General features: G+C 45.1%; 2 pseudogenes across 2 annotated transcripts; both read right to left on the bottom strand.

The window, feature by feature from the left end:
• Positions 1-5,470: 5,470 nt before the first annotated feature.
• Positions 5,471-6,123, bottom strand: LOC308421716 (high mobility group protein B1-like; annotated as a pseudogene). The gene has a single exon. The product of its transcript is annotated as a high mobility group protein B1-like (transcript).
• A 551-nt stretch (positions 6,124-6,674) lies between these two features.
• LOC308422120 (glyceraldehyde-3-phosphate dehydrogenase-like) lies at positions 6,675-7,687 on the bottom strand (annotated as a pseudogene). Its single transcript has one exon. The product of its transcript is annotated as a glyceraldehyde-3-phosphate dehydrogenase-like (transcript).
• Positions 7,688-18,934: the final 11,247 nt, after the last annotated feature.

The following is an 18,934-nucleotide window of genomic DNA, read 5'->3' as shown; positions in this document are numbered from 1 at the left end:
AGAATCTTAATGTGTGTTTAATTTCCCTGGTGGCTAGGATGTTGAATATTTTTTCATAAGCTTATTGGCCATTTGTATTAGAAGTATATCATAAATGTGAAGGAATGTGTCTAAACTGTCACCAATAAAAATTATTTCAAAAATATATGTACAAAAATATCTGAATAATTGATACTACAAAACTTCTTTAAAGCTAAGACAAAAAAATCCTTATGGTCTTCAGCTATTATGAGACAATAATTAGGTTTGACATCAAACTAGAAAATAAACTATTGATGGCTTATACTTTCAGAAAATTTAAGGTTGCTTTACTCTTCAAAAGACAATATTCAAAAAGGAGCAAGACAAAGGTAAGGATGAAGACAATATTTACAAATCAGTTATTTGATCAGGGATTTATACCCAGATCATGCAAAGAATTCTTAGGGCTTAGTAATTAGAAGACACTTTAAAATGTGTCAAAGATTGTAATAGACATATCACCCAAGAAGATGTATGAATGGCTGTGGAGGACATGAAAAGATGCTCGATGTCTTTTTAATAATAAGAGAAATGCAAATCCAAAGCACAGTGAGCTGTCTGTCAACACCCACCCACTTGAGTGCCTGGAATTAAGAGACTGAAGATGCCAAGTGCGGCGATGATGTGCTGACGAGCTTCGAGAATAGCACAGCTACTTTGGAAAAGAGGCTGAAGATTTCCTAAATGTCTATACTGTTTGTCCGCTTATTGAATGTGTCCATGCATTCACACCTCCATGTGTGTGGAGGTCAGGGGATGACTTCAGGAGTCAGTCCTCTCCTTTTGCCTGGTTGGGGGAGAGCCTATCTGTTGGTCCTACTGTTAGCAGTTCTGGGTACCACAGGTTGGTCACGTATGAGCTTCTGGGTGATGCTCCTGTCTCAGCCCCACACCGTGCTGTAAGCATGACAGAGTTGTAGATGTTTTCCACTGCACCAGTGTATGTGTGTCTTCCTGGAATCAATCTCTGATCATCAAGGTTATGTGGGCCACATCTTCACCTGCTGGGTCATATCCACACTCCCCTGGTGGTTTTTGGTTTTTTTTAAGCAATCCAGTTAATACTTAACAAATGACCCACTAGTGCTACTCTTGGGTAGATGAGAAAAGGGGATGAAGGCTCATGTCTACACAAAGACATGCAAATATTTGAAGCTTCATTGTTCATACACAATAAACAAGGATTTGGAATGGCCCAGATATCCATTAGCTCATGAGCAGACAAGTTAAGTTTATTGAGCTATGCAGTGGAATGCTGCTCAACAAAAGGAGCAACCTTCTGATTTGGCAACGTAGATAACCCTGTTAATGCTATAGCATGGGTGAGCACTCGAATACCACAGTATGAGTAAAACTATCAATTTTATGGTGTGGATAAACTTACCGACATCTCTGTATAAACAACCTACCATCTTCCTGGATAAACAACCTACCATTGCCATGGATACTGGAGCAAGGAAAACCCACTGACACTATGAGGCCGATAAACTAATGACACTCTAGCACGTATGTTAAGTGAAAGAAGCCAGATACAGGACAGCACACGTTAACATTTCTGTGAAATTTCAAGAAAGGGACACTGATAGAAATGAGAGGAAGATTATTGGTTGCCTGGCACTCAGAGTGCATATAGGAAAGACTGTGGGCAGGTGAGATGACTCAATGGGGACATTTTATAGAAGCCTGGTATGCTGAGTTTGATTCTCCAGGACCCATGGTGGAGAGAAGATTCATGCCTGAAGGGTGACCTCCTCATTCCCACACCCCTCAGCACACACACACTATCCAGGATGGGAAGGGAACCAATGCCCATGCCAGGATCTACCTGGAATCTGAGTGCTTTCATTACTAAAGGATGGGGTCCCTTTCTCCCTTGGGTTTGGCTGGGCTATCCCAAGAAACTGGGTAATCTGGACAAACACTGATTGGTTCCTGTCATGGCAGTGGCAGTGGGAGATTCAAAATTTCTGGTTTCCTCTGGCCAAAAAAAAAAAAAAAAAAAAAAAAAAAAAAATTCCCAGCATCTCTTTGTCTTGGAGAAGGGAGAAACACCAAAAAGGCAGCCATCGTAAGTGTATACATGAAAAGCACATTAATCTGCCTAGAGACTCTTTCCCCTGTCTGTCTACAGGAATCTGCCTGACTCCCAGGCCCCATGACCATCTACATTTACAAAAATAAATTGAACTGATTACTGGTCTTAACACAATTTTTGCATATAAATTCTATCACCATGCAGCTGCTAGAATAAAATTAAAATGAATTAAAAATGAAAGGCACTGGAATAGACCAGAAAACCAGTTATGTTTTTTATGAAACATTTCAGAATCAGGTGGTGCAGGAAGAGCCAGAGAGAGATAAAAGCAGTAGCGTTTCATCATTTCTTCTTATCTTCCAATAGTCCTAAGGCATAGACACACAGTCCCAGTAACTGACAGTTTGCTGAAGCTGGAAGACGACAGAAAGAATTGGCAAGGACCAAGAAGCATCTTGGGTTTTCCCTTCAGAAGAGGGCAGGATGGTCACACCAGGGGTACTATAGTGCTCCATCTGATTTGCAGAGCATGAGGCATTTGATAGGCAGATAGATGTGTATCCAGAGCACAGGCGGGTGCCAACTTGAGGGATCCAGGCCTGGAAGTCACTCACTGGTAGTCATGAGGTGACTATGAAGTGAACAGGATGCTATGAGGTCAAGTGTCAAGGGTGAAGAGAGCAGGGTGGATCTGGTCAACAGCCACCTCGGGCCTCAGAAGGAAAAGATGTCAATGTGACTCCTGGGATTGTTCTGCTTGTCGGTTTGATGGGATCAAGCAACAGACACACCTGTGGGCCAGTCTATGACAGTGTTTTAAAGTAGGATTAACTAAGGGAGAAGAGTCTCCCCCTGGGGACAGCACCTTCCAGTGGGTGGCTCAGATCTAAAGAGTTTCAAAGGGAAACATGGTGGCCTAGCTTCCTGTCTTTCATTCTTGGTGGCAAGAGAGCACAGCTGTTGTCATCTTTTGATGACATCGTATTCTAGCTGCTTTGGCCTTCCAGTGTGGAATGTGGAATGAACAGTAACTAAGACTCCTTCAGGCCTTTGGCATCTGATTAAAACTGCTAAGGTGTCCAGCTTCATGGTTGAAGGAGCAACTGGGTTCTCAGGTTCTAGTGTGCACACAGCCATTGGTGGCTCATCCTTGCCCAGGCAGTCCTGCGTTCATTTCTGTCATGGTGATAAAATACCTGAAAGCATGAAACCTCCGAGAGAAAGGGTTTGTTTTAGCTCACAGTTCACTGTAAAAAAAAAAAAAAAAAAAAAAAAGTGGCATCAGCGTGTGCCATGTTACACCCACAGTCAAGACAGAGAGGACTAAGCACATGTGGCCCTGCTGCTGCCTAGCCTGATTGCTCAGTGCTCAGCTGGCTTTCCTACTGTTACAGAGCTCAGGACCCAGCATGGGAAACATCACCACTGTCGTTCAGAGTGGGTTTTCCCACTTGAATAAACTTGATTAAGACAACCCTCCACAGTCAATATGATGTAGACAATCCCTCACCGAGGCATTCTGCCCACATGACTCAGCCTTGTCACATTGACAAAACTAGCAGTCACAGAAGCCCTACTATGTGTAAGCTGTTCTAGCAGATCCCCTTTATAAAAATGCACGCACACACTAAGAGTTCTGTTTCTCTAGGGAATCCTACCTAATGCAGTGTGAGTGAAGAAGTCTCCCGTGTCTGTGTGAGAGTCAGGTGAGGGCAGACATGGGGAAGGCAACCACTCAAAAGAAGCCCCTCCCCCCCTGACCTTTGCATCTTCTAGAAAACAGAGAAAGAGAATGAGGTCACTGTTGATCTCCTGAAATCACTGAAATGGTATTATCTAGAGGTAAATGCACAAAGCAACATCTTAGTTGGGGAGGTTGGTTTAATGTTATATAATGTCTTAATTATGAAATATATTAGAGAGGTGCCCCCTTTTCCACAGGGGATATAACCCAAGACCCCCAGTGACTATCCCAAGATGAGATTGAACACTGTGGTATGTGTGTGGTGGGTGTGTATGTGTAAAACCATCATCATGCGGCCATGGTGAAGCTTAATTTATTTATTAGCACAATAAGAGATGAATAGTAATAACAATAACAAAAATAAAACAACAGTCTGGGTTGGTGGAACACTTGTCTAGTATACACAAGCCCTGGGTGATCTCCCCAGTATAGCATAAAATTGACATGGTGGGGCTTTATTATAATGCCAGCACAGGGGAAGCAGAGGCAGAGAATCAGAAGTTCAAGGGCATCCTCAAACTACATACTGAATTAATGACAGCCTGGAGTACCCCCCCCTCTCTCTCTTTCTCTCTCTGAGAATGTATGCATGTGTGTGTGTGTGTGTGTCCCTCTCTTTCTTCAAATATGTCTATGTATATGTGTAAATGAATAAAATAATAATAACAATACATTATAATAAAATTGTTGGAATTCTTACGATCTGAGGCTATCAGTTAAACAAGGGTAATCTGACTGCAGTGCCCCAACTGCCGGTCTGTTACTGATGTGATTGACAGGTGAAGGAAGGATGCACTGCACGGGACAATGCTGTGACTCATGTCCCAAGCAGGGCAGAGTCGAGTGGAATGACATTTCATCGTGTTTAATGTCTGGCAATTAATAATCACGAATTGCTTGTTTCTTAAATGTTGCAGCTCATCCTTTTGAGCATGATCATCCATGAACGCTGCAATCACAGGAAGTAGAATCCTAGGAAAGACATGTAACTGCAATATGATCTTAAACATAATCCAATATGAAAAGCCACACATTAAAGCACCTGCTTCCCACAGTTCCTCAGAGGTGGCATGTCATAGGGTCCCTTAGAGTCTTTGAAGAAGATGGTTTTGTGGAAACCGAAATTTAAGAACCTAACAAGGAGGTATGTAGAATAAAGAGAGGTGAGCATAGATGGACCAGAAGGGGACAGGAGGGGACAGGAGGGGACAGGAGGGGAGCAGAACCACAGGACCAGACCATGAGAATAGACTCACAGGAAAAAAAAAGATAAAACACCCCCACACAGGCCAGGGTGTCTAACGTTTCTTGGCACTACCCATCCCAAAAGGGCTCTCTGACTCTTTGCTCTCTTTTTCTCTCTTTCCTTACTAGTCCTGTCAGACATTCACCTTGCGCGCCATAGTCCCGGGTGGTAAGGTATGAGAGAGGTGAAGCTGGGGCTGTGATGAGAAACCCATGCCAGGGATGCTCAGATTTGGGACAATCACACATATCCTGCTTGATATCAACTCAAAAAGAAGTACCAGGTACCAGGAAGTACTTCTTCTTCTTCTTCTTCTTTTTTTTTTTTTTTTTACTATTTCATTTTTTTTTTCTTTAAAAGGAGTGAGTTGTGTACAGGGGGTTAAATGCTTTATAGACAAGAAAAAAACTGTGCTAGGACCAACTTATTCATCATCATCTTCTTCTTCTTCATCTTTGTCTTCCTCTTCTTCTTCCTCTTCCTCATCCTCTTCATCCTGCTCATCATCTTCCTCTTCCTTCTTTTTCTTGCTCTTTTTAGCCTTGACCACACCCTTTTTCACTGCATCAGGTTTTCCTTTAGCTCTGTAGGCAGCAATATCCTTCTCGTACTTCTCCTTCAGCTTGGCGGCCTTCTTCTCATAGGGCTGCTTGTCATCCGTGGCAGTGTTTTTCCACATCTCCCCTAGTTTGCAACATCACCAATGGATAAGCCAGGATGCCCGCCTTTGATTTTTTGGGCAGTACTCAGAACAGAACAAGAAGAAGGCTGAAGGAGGCCTCTTGGGTGCATTAGGGTCCTTGAACTTCTTTTTGGTCTCCCCTTTGGGGGGGCGGGGCATGATGTAGATTTTCATTTTTCTTTCATAACGAGCCTTGTCATCCTTTGCCATATCTTCAAATTCCCCCTTTTCTTTAGCAGACATGGTCTCCCACCTCTCTGAGCACTTCTTGGAGAACTCTGAGAAGTTGACAGAAGCATCGGGTGCTTCTTCTTGTGCTCCTCCCGGCAGGTTTGCACAAAGAATGCATATGAGGACATCTTGCCTCTCGGTTTTTTAGGATCTCCTTTGCCCATGTTTAGTTGATTTTCCTTTGTGAGGCACAGAGTCGCCCAGTACCAGTCCGGCTCTCGCTTGCTCCAGCGCTGTCTCTATCGGTAATTCTTATAAAGTCAGTCCTCTCAATAAGCAGGGAAAGAGTGTGACTATTGTCTCCTGGTCTCAAAGGAGGAAACCAAAGCACCAAGAGGCTCAGCGAGTGGTTGGACCAGATCCAGAAGCCAGGGGTCTGGCCTCCCAGAATATCCATACCACACCCTCAGCACACTGACTGAAGGCAATCCCAAACTGATTTCTATAGATAACCTAGCAAGATCCAGTAGACCTATGATAAGATTCAACTATGACTCTTTTTTTTGGGGGGGGAGGGTTGCAGCGGAACTTTATTGATGGTATTCAAGAGAGTATGAAGAGCTCCCCAGGCCCCTATTATTATGGGGGTCTGGGATGGAAATTGTGAGCGAGATGCTCAGTGTTGGGGGCCGGGTTGGGACGGGACTCCTCAGCAACTGAGGGCCTCTCTCTTGCTCTCAGTGTCCTTGCTGAGGGGTGGGTGGTCCAGGGTTTCTTACTCCTTAGAGGCCATGTAGGCCATGAGGTCCACCACCCTGTTGCTGTAGCCATATTCATTGTCATACCAGGAAATGAGCTTCACAGAGTTGTCATTGAGAGAAATGCCAGCTCCAACATCAAAGGTGGAAGAATGGGAGTTGCTACTGAAGTCGCATGAAAAAAACCTGGTCCTCAGTGTAGCTCAGGATGCCCTTCAGTGAGCCTTTGGCTGCCTGCTTCACCACCTTCTTGATGTCATCATACTTGGCAGGTTTCTCCAGGCGGCATGTCAAATCTACAACAGATACATTGGGGGTAGGAACACGGAAAGCCATGCCAGTGAGTTTCCCATTCAGCTCTGAGATGACCTTGCCCACAGCCTTGGCAGCACCAGTGGATGCAGGGATGATGTTCTGGGCTGCCCCACAGCCATCACACCACAGCTTTCCAGAGGGGCCATCCACAGTCTTCTGAGTGGCGGTGATGGCATGAACTGTGGTCATGAGCCCTTCCACGATGCCAAAGTTGTCATGAATGACCTTGGTCAGGGTAGGGGGCTAAGCAGTTGGTGGTGCAGGATGCATTGCTGACAATATTGAGGGAGTTGTCATATTGCTCATGGTTCACACCCATCACAAACATGGGGGCATTGGCTGAAGGGGCAGAGATGATGACCCTTTCGGCCCCACCCTTCAAGTGGACCCTGGCCTTCTCCATGGTGGTGAAGATGACAGTAAACTCCACGAAATACTCAGCACCAGCATCAGCCCATTTGATGTTAGCGGGATCTCGCTCCTGGAAGATGATGATGGGCTTCCCATTGATGACAAGCTTCCCATTCTCAGCCTTGACTGTGCCATTGAATTTGCCATGGGTAGAGTCATACTGGAACATGTAGACCATGTAGTTGAGGTCAGTGAAGGGGTCGCTGATGGTTACAATCTCCACTTTACCAGATCCTGAGCAGAAGGCAGCCCTGGTAACCAGGCGCCCAATACGGCCAAATCCTTTCACACCGGCCTTCACCATCTTGTCTAAGGGACGAGGCTGGCACTGCATGAGAAGATGCGGCTGTCTGTGGAACAGGGAGGAGCAGACTTTATCAAGGCTGAAAGTGCTGCATTCTTTGAGAATTTTAAGGCTGGGATACACAGGCTTGCTTCCCACGTGAGTCTCTATGCTTGTTAGGCAAGCACTGTACCCACTGAGCTATCTCCTCGGCTCTCCCAAACAAATTTTGTTTTCTAATTTGAGTACTTGTGTGCATGTGTGCATTGTGTGTGTGTGTGTGTGTGTGTGTGTATGAGTGTGTGCATCTGCAAATACAGTTGTGTGAATGTGGAAGGGGTCAGAGGACAACTCTTAGGAGAGGCTTCTTTGTTCTTTAACTCTGTTCTTACGTGACTTCCAGGGAATGAACTCAACACATCAAGATTGTGTAGCAACTTTCACCCACAAAACTACATCATATGTCCCTGGATGTTTTTCTTTTTAATTTACCTAGTGTTTTAGTTTGTTCTGTGTGCATGTACACCTGCCACGGTGCAGAGGTGGTTGTCAGAGGAGTGTGTCTAGGCATCAATCTCAGGTTGACAGACTTAGTGGCTGCATGACAGCTTTTCCTGCTTGAGCCAACTCAGTGGCCCCCAAACAATTTGTTGCTGTGGAGACAGAGTCTATGAGGCCTTGGCTGGCCTGGAACTCACTATATAGACCAGACTGTCCTTGACCTCACAGATCCACCTCCCCCCTCTTTCCCTCCCTCCCTCCCTCCCTCCTCCCCCCCCCCCTTTCTCTGTCATGGTGGAGTTAAACGTATGTACCAACATGCCCAGACCCCAAATGGATTTTTTTTTCTGGAGAACTAAGAGAAAAAAAGCATTCTGTCAGAGAGGCTGCTAAAACTGTAACAGTGTCCCTAAGGGCTAGTGGGGAAACGTCAAGGCAGGCTGCTTTAGAACCAGTTAAAGACAAGGGCACACTTTCTAAATGAGCCAAGAGTCAATCGCCGGTGACAAAGGTCTCATCTGTATCTCAGTCCCCCCGAGCTAGGAGACAGAATTGAGGTTGCACATGAAAGGTATTCCTTTCAAAGGCTCCTGTGCCCCATCACCTACGGATGGTAATACAAAGTGTGCGGTGACAGGAGCCTCACTGGGGGAACAGCAGCCACACCTTCCCTCAGACTTGTCTTCCTCCACTGAGAGGGCTTCTAGAGCATTTCTCCATTGAGACTCTAGTTGTCCAAACCTTCCATGCGATGTTTGCTCATTCCTGGGTGAATGAGGCAAGGGTCATTAGTTCAGCTTCCTGGGGACAAGTTTGCGGCTTTGATCGGTGGCCATAGATCACAGCTCTGCTGTGACTATTTCATGCATTAGTTGCCATGAGGATCCAGGTAATGAAGTGTGTCAGTATTCATGTAATAACCAGGGAAGGCTGTTCTCTTGTCTTCCTCTCTGCCTTTTCCCTCTCTAGGAAGCCCTTTCTCTCTCTCTCCCTCTCTCTCTCTCTCTCTCTCTGTGTGTGTGTGTGTGTGTTTGTGAGAGAGAGAGAGAGAGGGAGAGAGAGAGAGATTATGTGTCTGTGTGTGAAGGGGGTCTCTGTGTGTGTGTTGAGAGAGACAGTGTGTGTGTGTGTGTGTGTGTGTGTGTGTGTGTGTGTGTGTGTGTGTGTGTGTGTTTCTAAATTCTACATGGACGCTGATGGGTAGAAACTGACCTGAAGAGCCATCTAGCAACCAGCATATTCCATGGTGCCTGCCGGAAGGCTTTGGCTGTGGAGTGAGTTTCCTTTCCAAGGCAATGCTGTATGGAATAGCAAGTCCTGGCCTTGTGTCCTCACAACCATGGACTGTGGTCTGGAATTGCAAGATGAAAGAGTCCTGTTCCTCCCCTGAGTCAGGGGGTCACTCACGGCAACATAGTGGAACCACACCGGAGTCTTGCTCTCTCTGCCTTCTTAGATTCTGCCATTCTCTCCCCTGTCCACAAGTCAGACTGAACTAGCCGCTAAATAGTTCTTGCCACTTAGCTTTCCAGGAACTCTCTTTCAAGTGCAGACCAAAGGCTGGTCCACCATTCACCTTCTCAAGTAACTGCCTAAGCCAATATCACTAAACCATCCTAGGGTATTAAGCATCAGGCCAGCCCGATGCCCAGTGATGATATTCAAGCTAGCCTCTCCTCGGTTGTTTGCTCTGCCTTGACTTCCCTTGCTCACAGAACCCTCTACTTCCGACCTGTTCATCTCTCCCATCCTGGTGACCCCCTGAGCCCTGTGATGTGCTGTGTTCCCTCCTCCTTTTGAAGGACTTAGCTTCTCATCATCCAATCACCTCTCTGAATTAAATCCTGCATTATGGGAAGGCAGTGCCCAGAATATGCAAGAATTGCCACAACTCAACAACTAAAGGTAACTAAATTTAGGGATGATCAAAGAACTTCAGCCAGTATTTCTAGAAATACACAGAAATGGCCTATGTACTCTGGGCGGGGGAGGAGTACTTAGCATCCAGGGTCATTAGAGAAATGAAAACTCAGACCTCAGGGTTCTGTGACAGTCTGATGGCTCATCATCCCTGAACTTTATGTCTAAAGTGATTCCCTTTAGTGGGGATGGCACAAGAACAGCCTCGGGCTCAGGAACCTGGCTGGTCACGTTGCATCTTAAGACAGAAGGTAAGGTCTAGGCTGTAAAACTCAAGTAACTCGTTTCCTCCAGTAAGGTTCCAGCACCTGAAGGTTCTAGAGCCTTTCAGAGCAGTGTCGCTAGCTGGAGACAAGTGTTCAAATGCTGAGTGTATGGGGGACATGTCACATTCAGATATAGTCACTGTTGTGTTAGCTGGGGTTCTAGAGAAACAGAACCGGCGGGGTCTGTTTGCTTGTTTCCGTGACCGCTTGCTTACTATGAGCTGCCAAAGATGAAGGGCAAGTTCTATGAGAAACTGTGAGAAAACTGTGAGCAAGCTGGAGATTCAGGAGCGAGGTTCAGAACAGTGTGAGCCCCTGACAGTGGGAGAGCTGATGGTGTGAGAACCTAATTCCCTCTCGGAATGGCAAATGTTGAAAAGATTAGGAATACAGATGTTTTTAGGGATGTTGAGAAATAAGGCTATCATGCATTATTACTGGTACAAAGGTGAAGGCGCACACTCCTGGAAATCACCTGAGCAGCATACAGTCATGTGCAGAGGCCGGCAGGCAAGATGGCTCAGTGGGTAAAAACACTTGTTGCCAAGCCTGTGGAGCCTACATGGTAAAGAACTGACTAAAAATTTACTTCTGACCTCCACCTGAGTGCGCATGCTCACACACACACACACACACACACACACACACACACACATGCACAGACACACAAACCAGGCTGGAGATGAGCCGTGGATCAGCAGTTAAGAACAGTTGCTGCTGGTGTAGAGGACCTGGGTTCCGTTCCCAGCACCCACTTTGGGCTTCTCACAACGGCCTCCTACTCAAGCTCCAGCATATTTGATACCCTCTTCTGACTTTCACAGGCAGATACACATACATAAGCATTTTTATCTTAAAAAATTATTAAGTAAAAATGCATTTAAAAAAATACAACAGGAAGGATCCCAGGGTCACACGGAAGTCCTCCTTCCTGCAGTCCACACTATGTTCTTTCCTCTCCCTGGTTTTTTTCCTCACTTTCCTAATCTCTACTATATGCCTCAAGGGAAGTCAATAAACGGGCAATAATTCCCTTAAACTCTGTGAAATTAATTTCTTTTTGACTATCGGAATTGGCACTTCAGAAAAAAACCTAGATGCCTTAATAATTAAAAAGAAACCTTAAAAGTTCCTCCTCTGAAGGTTCATGGCTATAAAAGTAATAAATGAAGCGCTCAAAATGCTGTGCTGTGGGTCGGGTTAATAATCCCATCCTGCAGAATCCTGCAGTTTAGTCAACCATCAGCATCCGTGCTGCCATAGCGCCCCCTGCTGGCCAAAGACAAACAAGTTTAAGTGGGACTGTCAAACCCCGTTAAGGGGCTAGCCTCAAGCTCTAGGTGTCCCCTCTCCAGCTTTGACTCCTGCTTACCCGGGAGGGGAAAATACTGCATTACTCTTCGTTTTCTCTGCTTAATTTATCTATTCTTTTACAATTTCATTCGTCTTAGTGTTCCGTAGTCGTATGATTCCCCCATTTCCACAGGCTCTTTCTTTAAGATGTGTGTGTGCGCGGGTGTGCGTGCAGCAAGTGCTCTTAGCTGTAAGCCATCTCTGCAGTCCACCCCTCCCCCGACTCCCGTGTTCCTTTTGTTGCTGTCGTGCCCCATTGCATTTAATTAGAGTCGACTGTGTGAGCATGGGTGGAAAGCTATTTCCTTGAGCAAGACCATCCTGTGACATTCTTAATCTCAGCTGCTGGTGTTTGCGCCCTGCTGCTTGGCTGTTTGTACCCAAATTCTCCAGAAACCCACTCTGTTCCCTCTAACTCTGTGCCCACCTGTGGCCCGGCTGCTGCTCCTACAGCTCACTGCCCTCAGTTTCTGCACTCGTGAGTGACAGGCCACTACCCCATCTCAGCCACCTTGGTTAATCCCCACTGATTCTACAATTCCAGATTTCTTAAACTAAGATCTGTGGACGAGACCGTCTAAACACCATCCATGTGGTTCTCTGTTCAAACTGCAGATTCCTGGAGACTGTGAATAGGATCTTCTGAAGGGGTGGAGCCAACAATTAAAACAAGTATCCCTCTCCCCTGCCCCATCTCTCTGTTTCTGTCTCTCAGTCAGTCTCTCTCACACCCTCTCTCCTGTGCTCTGTGTGTGTCTATCAGTCTGTCTGTCTGTCTGCGTCTCTGTCTGTCTGTCTCTCCCTCCCTGTGTGTGTGTCTGTCTGTCTCTGTCTCCCTCTCTCTCTCTCTGTCTCTCTCTCACACACACAGATACACACACACCTTATTTTTTAGTCTGTTTTGTTGTTGTTGTTGTTGTTGTTGTGTGTTTTGTTTTCAGTTTCACCAGACCCTATGATTTTCTGTAGTAATTTTCTATGGCTTGTAACCCTGTGAATAATTAGTGCAAAAGACTCATTTTTTATTTCAAGGCTTTGGATAAATTATTCAAAATAGGTGGCATCCCTTTCCTTCCTGACAATTGGCTATGTCCCCTGCCCCACTGAGAACAGTTATGGCCATGTCTGGCTTTGTCCACTGAGTTGTTGGCACCAGTGATGTAGGCTACCTCCAGGAAGGCACTGTCACACTTGTCCCATACTATCCTTTCACCAGTATGGATGGCATCTGATACACAGGTGCTTTTTCAGATTGCACAGGACAGACACCAGGGAACAGAGCTGCTGGATGAGCAGAAGAAAAGACAGTATACAGGGTAAAATTGAAAAATAAACATACTACATCTAAGTCTGCCTAGGCAGACTGTACAAACACAGTCTACAGCCCCAGCTATTGCTTTCTACATCAGTTGTTTTTGTGTTGCTGTGAGAAAATGCCAGACCAACAAAAAGGTTATTTTAGATCCTAGTTTGAGGGTACAGTCCATCATGGCAGAGAAGGCATGGCGGGGAAGGCATGGTGGCAGGGAAGGCATGGCAGGGAAGGCATGGTGGTGGAACTGTGAGGCAGCTGGTCACAGGGCATCCACAGTCAGGAAGCAGAGAGATGGATAGGGGTGCTCAGCTCACGTTCTCCTTTTATTCAGTTCATGGTTCTGCTCAGGTCTGGGGTGGGTCTTCCCACCTCAGTGCATACAACCTAAATCATCCCTCACGGGCTTACCCGAAGGACTGTCTCTTTGGTGGTTCCAAATCCTTTCAAGTTGACAATCAGCTTTAACCACCACAGCTGCTAACACATTATTATTCTAGTTCCAAAATCCCTTTCCCCCAGGATCTCACAGACCTGCCCAGTGTGACAAACCTGAACCTCTTCTCCCCTGAACCTCTCAAAACCTGCCCTTCACCTTCAACAGCTACCCCAATGTCACCTTCTGGGTTGTGACCCCTTCAGAAGGGTAGCCTAAGACCATAAGAAAACACTGATTTATACCAGTAGCAAAATTAGTTATGAAGTAGCAATGGCTATAATTGTAGGATCACTCCAGCATGAGGGACTGTGTTACAAAGTCACAGCTTTAGGAAGACTGGGAACCATTGCTCTTCATGGCCGAGAATGCCCCCCTTTGTGAATCGTCTTCAAAGTCAACTGCTGCAAGTCATTCACTGTTGTCCTTCTCATATGCTTTTGTCCAACACGCTTCTCTCCAAGAGCATCCATTCCTTGACACTGAAGCATGTGCCGTTCACTGATGTACTCCCAGAAGCTTCTCAAATCCTTTCCCCCCCTACACAAATGTGTTCAACCTTTCTCAACAGGAGAGCTGTTACTTAGTATACATATAATGTTTGTACAGGTAGATTTCAGGGAGCATTTAGCACAGTCATTGAGCAAGCGGAATTGCGAGGTCGGTGGTGTTATTTGTAATAGAAAAGATGCATAGTGAGTCAGATGTAACTCAAGGATTCCATCTACCTTTCTGTCTATTTCTCCCTGGGTGTCTCTCTCCCTTCCTTTCCCCAGTTACACATGATAGGTTATCTGCCAAAAACAATAATAATAAAAAAATAACCTTTTTTCCCTTCACATCTCTTGCTCTCCCTTAATTATCCCAAGTCTTCTTTAAAATTTAATTTTAAGATTAATTATGTGAGGCTCTGTATGTGTGTGGACATGCGTGTCACAGCACACTTCTGGCAGTCAGAGGACGGCACTGGGAGTCTGTTTTCCTCTGTGTGGGTTCTTGGAGCTCAAAACGAAGGCATCAAGTTTGGTGGCTTTACCCACTGAGCAATCTCATCTCCTCATCGATCCAGATTCCCCGGGAACCAATGGGAAACCCAGAGCAGAGACTCATCCCCTGTGCTCCAGGATTCCCAATGACCTCTTTCATGGCTCCCTGTTTTCTTAAATAAACCAGCCTTTTATTTTAAGGGCAATGGGTCAATGGTTTTTCCATTTCTGATCGAATTATCTAACCTATGTTTTCACATTTAGGAAAAGGCACATCCCCACTTCAGACTCAATTAATTGTAATTCCAATTTCAAAACAAATTCACCCAGAATCCCGGCAACAAAGGGAGCCTCGTTCTCAATGACCACTAGCTGAGACATTTTAAACCTCACTGCTGCTTCTAACAACCCGATGCCCTTTCGACATTTCCGCCTTAATTGCGAAGCTGCTTCAGCTTTTTCTGACTCTTTGAAAAGGACCGGGGCCGTTACTTTCGGACTGCGCATCAGTATTATGCTACATGGTATTTTACTGCAAGCTAAAGATGCTTTGTACATATTAGGGGCAGAAAGTTGCTTGCAGAGCGCTCCGAGCCTGCTGCGAGAGCTATAGAAATGGATTGTCTCTTCAAAGTCCTCATTATCTCAGAAGGGGAAACATTTCTACTGTCAAAACCTCAGATGACGCACACAACAGAAAGACATCCAGCTTTTTGTCAATCACCAAGTCAGCGTTTTTTCCTAAGCCGTGTTCTCCGGGATGGAAATATCTCTGTACAAGAAAGAAAAAGAACAAGAACTTGCCGATCAAATACATTTAAAGACAATTAAATTGGACCGTGTCTTAGCTTCTCTTCCTTTGTTGTGATATGATATCCTGACAAAAGCAAATTAAGGAAAGAGGGATTTATTCCGGTTTCCAGTTTCACAGGATACAGGTCATCATCTTGGCAAAGAAGACGCGGGAAGAAGCAGGAAGGCTTTTTTGGCAGGAGCAGAGGGCTGGCTGATCCCATTGCATACACAGTCAGGAAATAGAGAAGAAGGCAAAGTGGGAGGAGACTATAACGCCTCCAGCCCCGCCTCCCCAGTGACCCACTTCCTCCAGTGAGGATCTACCTCCTAAGGGTTTCACAACTTTCCCAAGCAGTAAGACAATTAAGCATCAAATAAACAAACACAAGAGCCAACAACTCCTATTTAAAGCACATCAGATCGTGCCCAGTTTAAAACGTCCTCATCTTTGAAACCCTCCTCCATACACGGGGCTTTAACCATTCCATGGAATGCAGGAATGAAGAAGCTTAATCATCTAGCTTAATCATGGAATCAGCTTTTGTTATGTTTTGCTCTGTAATTCTCATGAAGTCAACCTAGGGGACACTAGTAATGAGTAGTATGCACATAGATACATGATAGCATATATGTGTATATGCACATTCATAATACATATTGTACATGCTTGGTCCAGGGAATGGCTGTTAGGAGGTGTGGCCTTGTTAAGTAAGTGTGTCACTGTGGCCATGGCCTTAAGACCTTCACCCTAGCTTCCTGGAAGGCAGTCTTCTGCTAGCAGCCTTCAGATGAAGATGTAGAACTCTCAGCTCCTTCTGCACCATGTCTGCCTGGATGCTGCCATGTTCCTGCCTTGATGATAATGGACTGAACCTCTGAACCTGTAAGCCAGCCCCAATTAAATGTTGTCCTTATAAGAGTTGCCTTGGTCATGGTGTCTGTTCATGGCAGTAAAACCCTAACTTAGACACATATAAACACGTATATGCACATACACACATATACATGTGCACGAATATGTATAACTTGTCCTCTTTGTTCTGAGATGTGACATGGCTGGGTATGGCCTATTGTTAACCACTACTTTAACAAAAACATAGTATAACTTATTTTGTGTACAGTACAACAACTTGCCTTTTAAGATTTTTTTTTTTTTTGTCTTTATGTTTCATACATTAAGGAAAGTCATCACAAAAATTACCAGGATGAGAGACTGGAAAGATGGTCAAGAGTTAAGAGCTTGCTGCTCAATCACTAGGTCCAGCATTCAGTTCCCATTCCCCACTGTTGGGAATGGGAGCTTGGAACTCTCTGTAACTCTGCTTCTGGGGAAAGTGATACCCTCTTCTGGAGACAGATAGCGTGAACAGACATGCACACATGCACATAAACATAACAGACAAGGGATTTGATCTGAATGTATAACATCACACAAGGACTGGCTAATCTCTAATGTTAAATCATACACATCTGAGCACTTACTTTAGATTGTGCTCGGTAAACCACTACCCTGTATTATATGCTGGCATTTATTTAACCTATTTTTGTTGTTACCAAATATTTCAACTATGCTAACAAAATAAATTAACATTCTGATGGCCTATGTGCATTTGGTATCACCTCTTTGCTCAGGTTTTAAACAGAAGACATTTAAAACACTCTCTCTCTCTCTCTCTCTCTCTCTCTCTCTCTCTCTCTCTCTCGTGTGTGTGTGTGTGTGTGTGTGTGTGTGTGTGTGCAAGCTCACACACACACATGCACTTGTGTCTGAGGAGGACTACAGCTGTGCATGCACACAGAGTCCAGCAAGGGACAACATATGGTTTCTCCTATCACTCAGCCTCTCTCCTTCTTGAACCTGGGGCTTGCATCTTGGCTAGGCTGGACAGCACCAAGCCTTATTCCTTAAAGCTGGGGCAACAGGAATTTTCCATACTCACAGTTGATTTTGAGGGTTCTGGGATCTTAACTCTTGTCCTCATGATTTACAAGCCAAGTACTCAGCACAAAGGCATGTGTGAGCTTGTATTCACATACACAAACAGAACATAAATGAAAGGGGGGGAAGAAGGGATGGAGGGAGGAAGGGGAGAGAGGGGAGAGAGAGAGAGAGAGAGAGAGAGAGAGAGAGAGAGAGAGAGAGGGGTCATGGAAGTGTGGCCCTGTTGGCATAGCTGAGTCACTGTGGGTATGGGCTTTAAGACTCATTCTGGCTGCCTGGAAGTCAGTATTATGCTAGCAGCCTTCAGATGAAGATGCAGAACTCTCAGCTTCTCCTGCACCATGCCTGCCTGGATGCTGCCATGCCCCCTCCTTGATGATAATGGACTGAACTTCTGAACCTATAAGCCAGCCCCAATTAAATGTTGTCCTATAAGAGTTGCCGTGGTTATGATGTCTGTTCACAGCAGTAAAGCTCTAAGACAGAAGGTAATTAAGGTCCCCTTAATTCTGTAAAGGGAATTTTGAGTATACCAAGGCAACTATGAATACAAATAAAGATGTAAGCTCGAACTTAAAATTCTATAAATCTATCAATTGACCCAGTCACCCACGCTACATCACTATTAAAAACCCACCATACAATATTATATAATATTTTATGGTATAAGTTAACTCCACAAATATCAAATAATATTCATGTCTTATCTCTTCAAATTCTTCCAGAAATATTACCCACTAACAAAGCCTATTCTGAAAGAAATGCAGCAAGAAATAGCAGCAGCTAATAATGCTTAGGCTGGTGATGACTTTAATTCATTTGTTAATAAGATTACAGAGAGCATTGTTTCGTGATTAGCTCCTGTGTCCTTTTCGGACATTCATTTGTTCAGCAGGCATGCGGAGGATGGCTGCCATAGACATGATGAGAAAAGTGGCTTCTAGAATGTTACAACCCTATGTTGGCCCTGCATGATTGATATCAAAGTGGACATTAGCATTCTTCCTGAGACAGGGCCGGATACCTCTGAGAACATTTGCACTTAACCTTGTGAGCTCACTTCTACTGAGACAATGAGTTCCATCCATCAGCTGCCAGGCAAAAGCCAGTTTAATGTGAAGAATTAATTATGCCAGGCTGACAGAAGCCAGTATCTCAATAAAAACTTTAAAATTTACTTAAAGAAGAAACTGTGATGCACAGCACATACCAAATGAACCTCCAAGCTCCTGACCCCCACCCTCTCCTGACGCTGCCTCGTTTCCATTTGGTTACCCATGAAATTCCAACTATCACTACCCATGAAATTTTCCGGACAAAACCCACTTTCTGGGGCAGAGAAAATGGTTCAACCTATGAAGTGTCATAGAAGCATGAGAACAAAGCTCAGATCCTCTCCAATCACAGGAGGCCGGGCAGAGTGGTTTATGTCTGCCAGCTTGGTGCTAGGGAGACAGAGACTGGAAGAACCCTGGGGCAAGACAGCTTAGCCAGATGAAACCTGCGATCTACAGGTTCAGTGAGAGACTTTGTCTCAAAAAAACATGGTGGAGGCTAGGATGGTTCAGCCTATAGAGACACTTGATGCCAAGGGGGACACCTTGAGTGTAATTTCTGGAATCTGTAGTAGGTACGCAGGTGTCCTCTGACCTCCACAAGTACTATGGCACACACACACACACACACACAGAGAGAGAGAGAGAGAGAGAGAGGGAGGGAGGGAGGGAGGGAGGGAGGGAGGGAGGGAGATAAGTGAA

Source organism: Micromys minutus, assembly GCF_963924665.1.
Source record: "Micromys minutus genome assembly, chromosome: 6".
Taxonomy (NCBI): Eukaryota; Metazoa; Chordata; class Mammalia; order Rodentia; family Muridae; genus Micromys; species Micromys minutus.
This window is presented reverse-complemented; position numbering and strand designations above follow the sequence as displayed.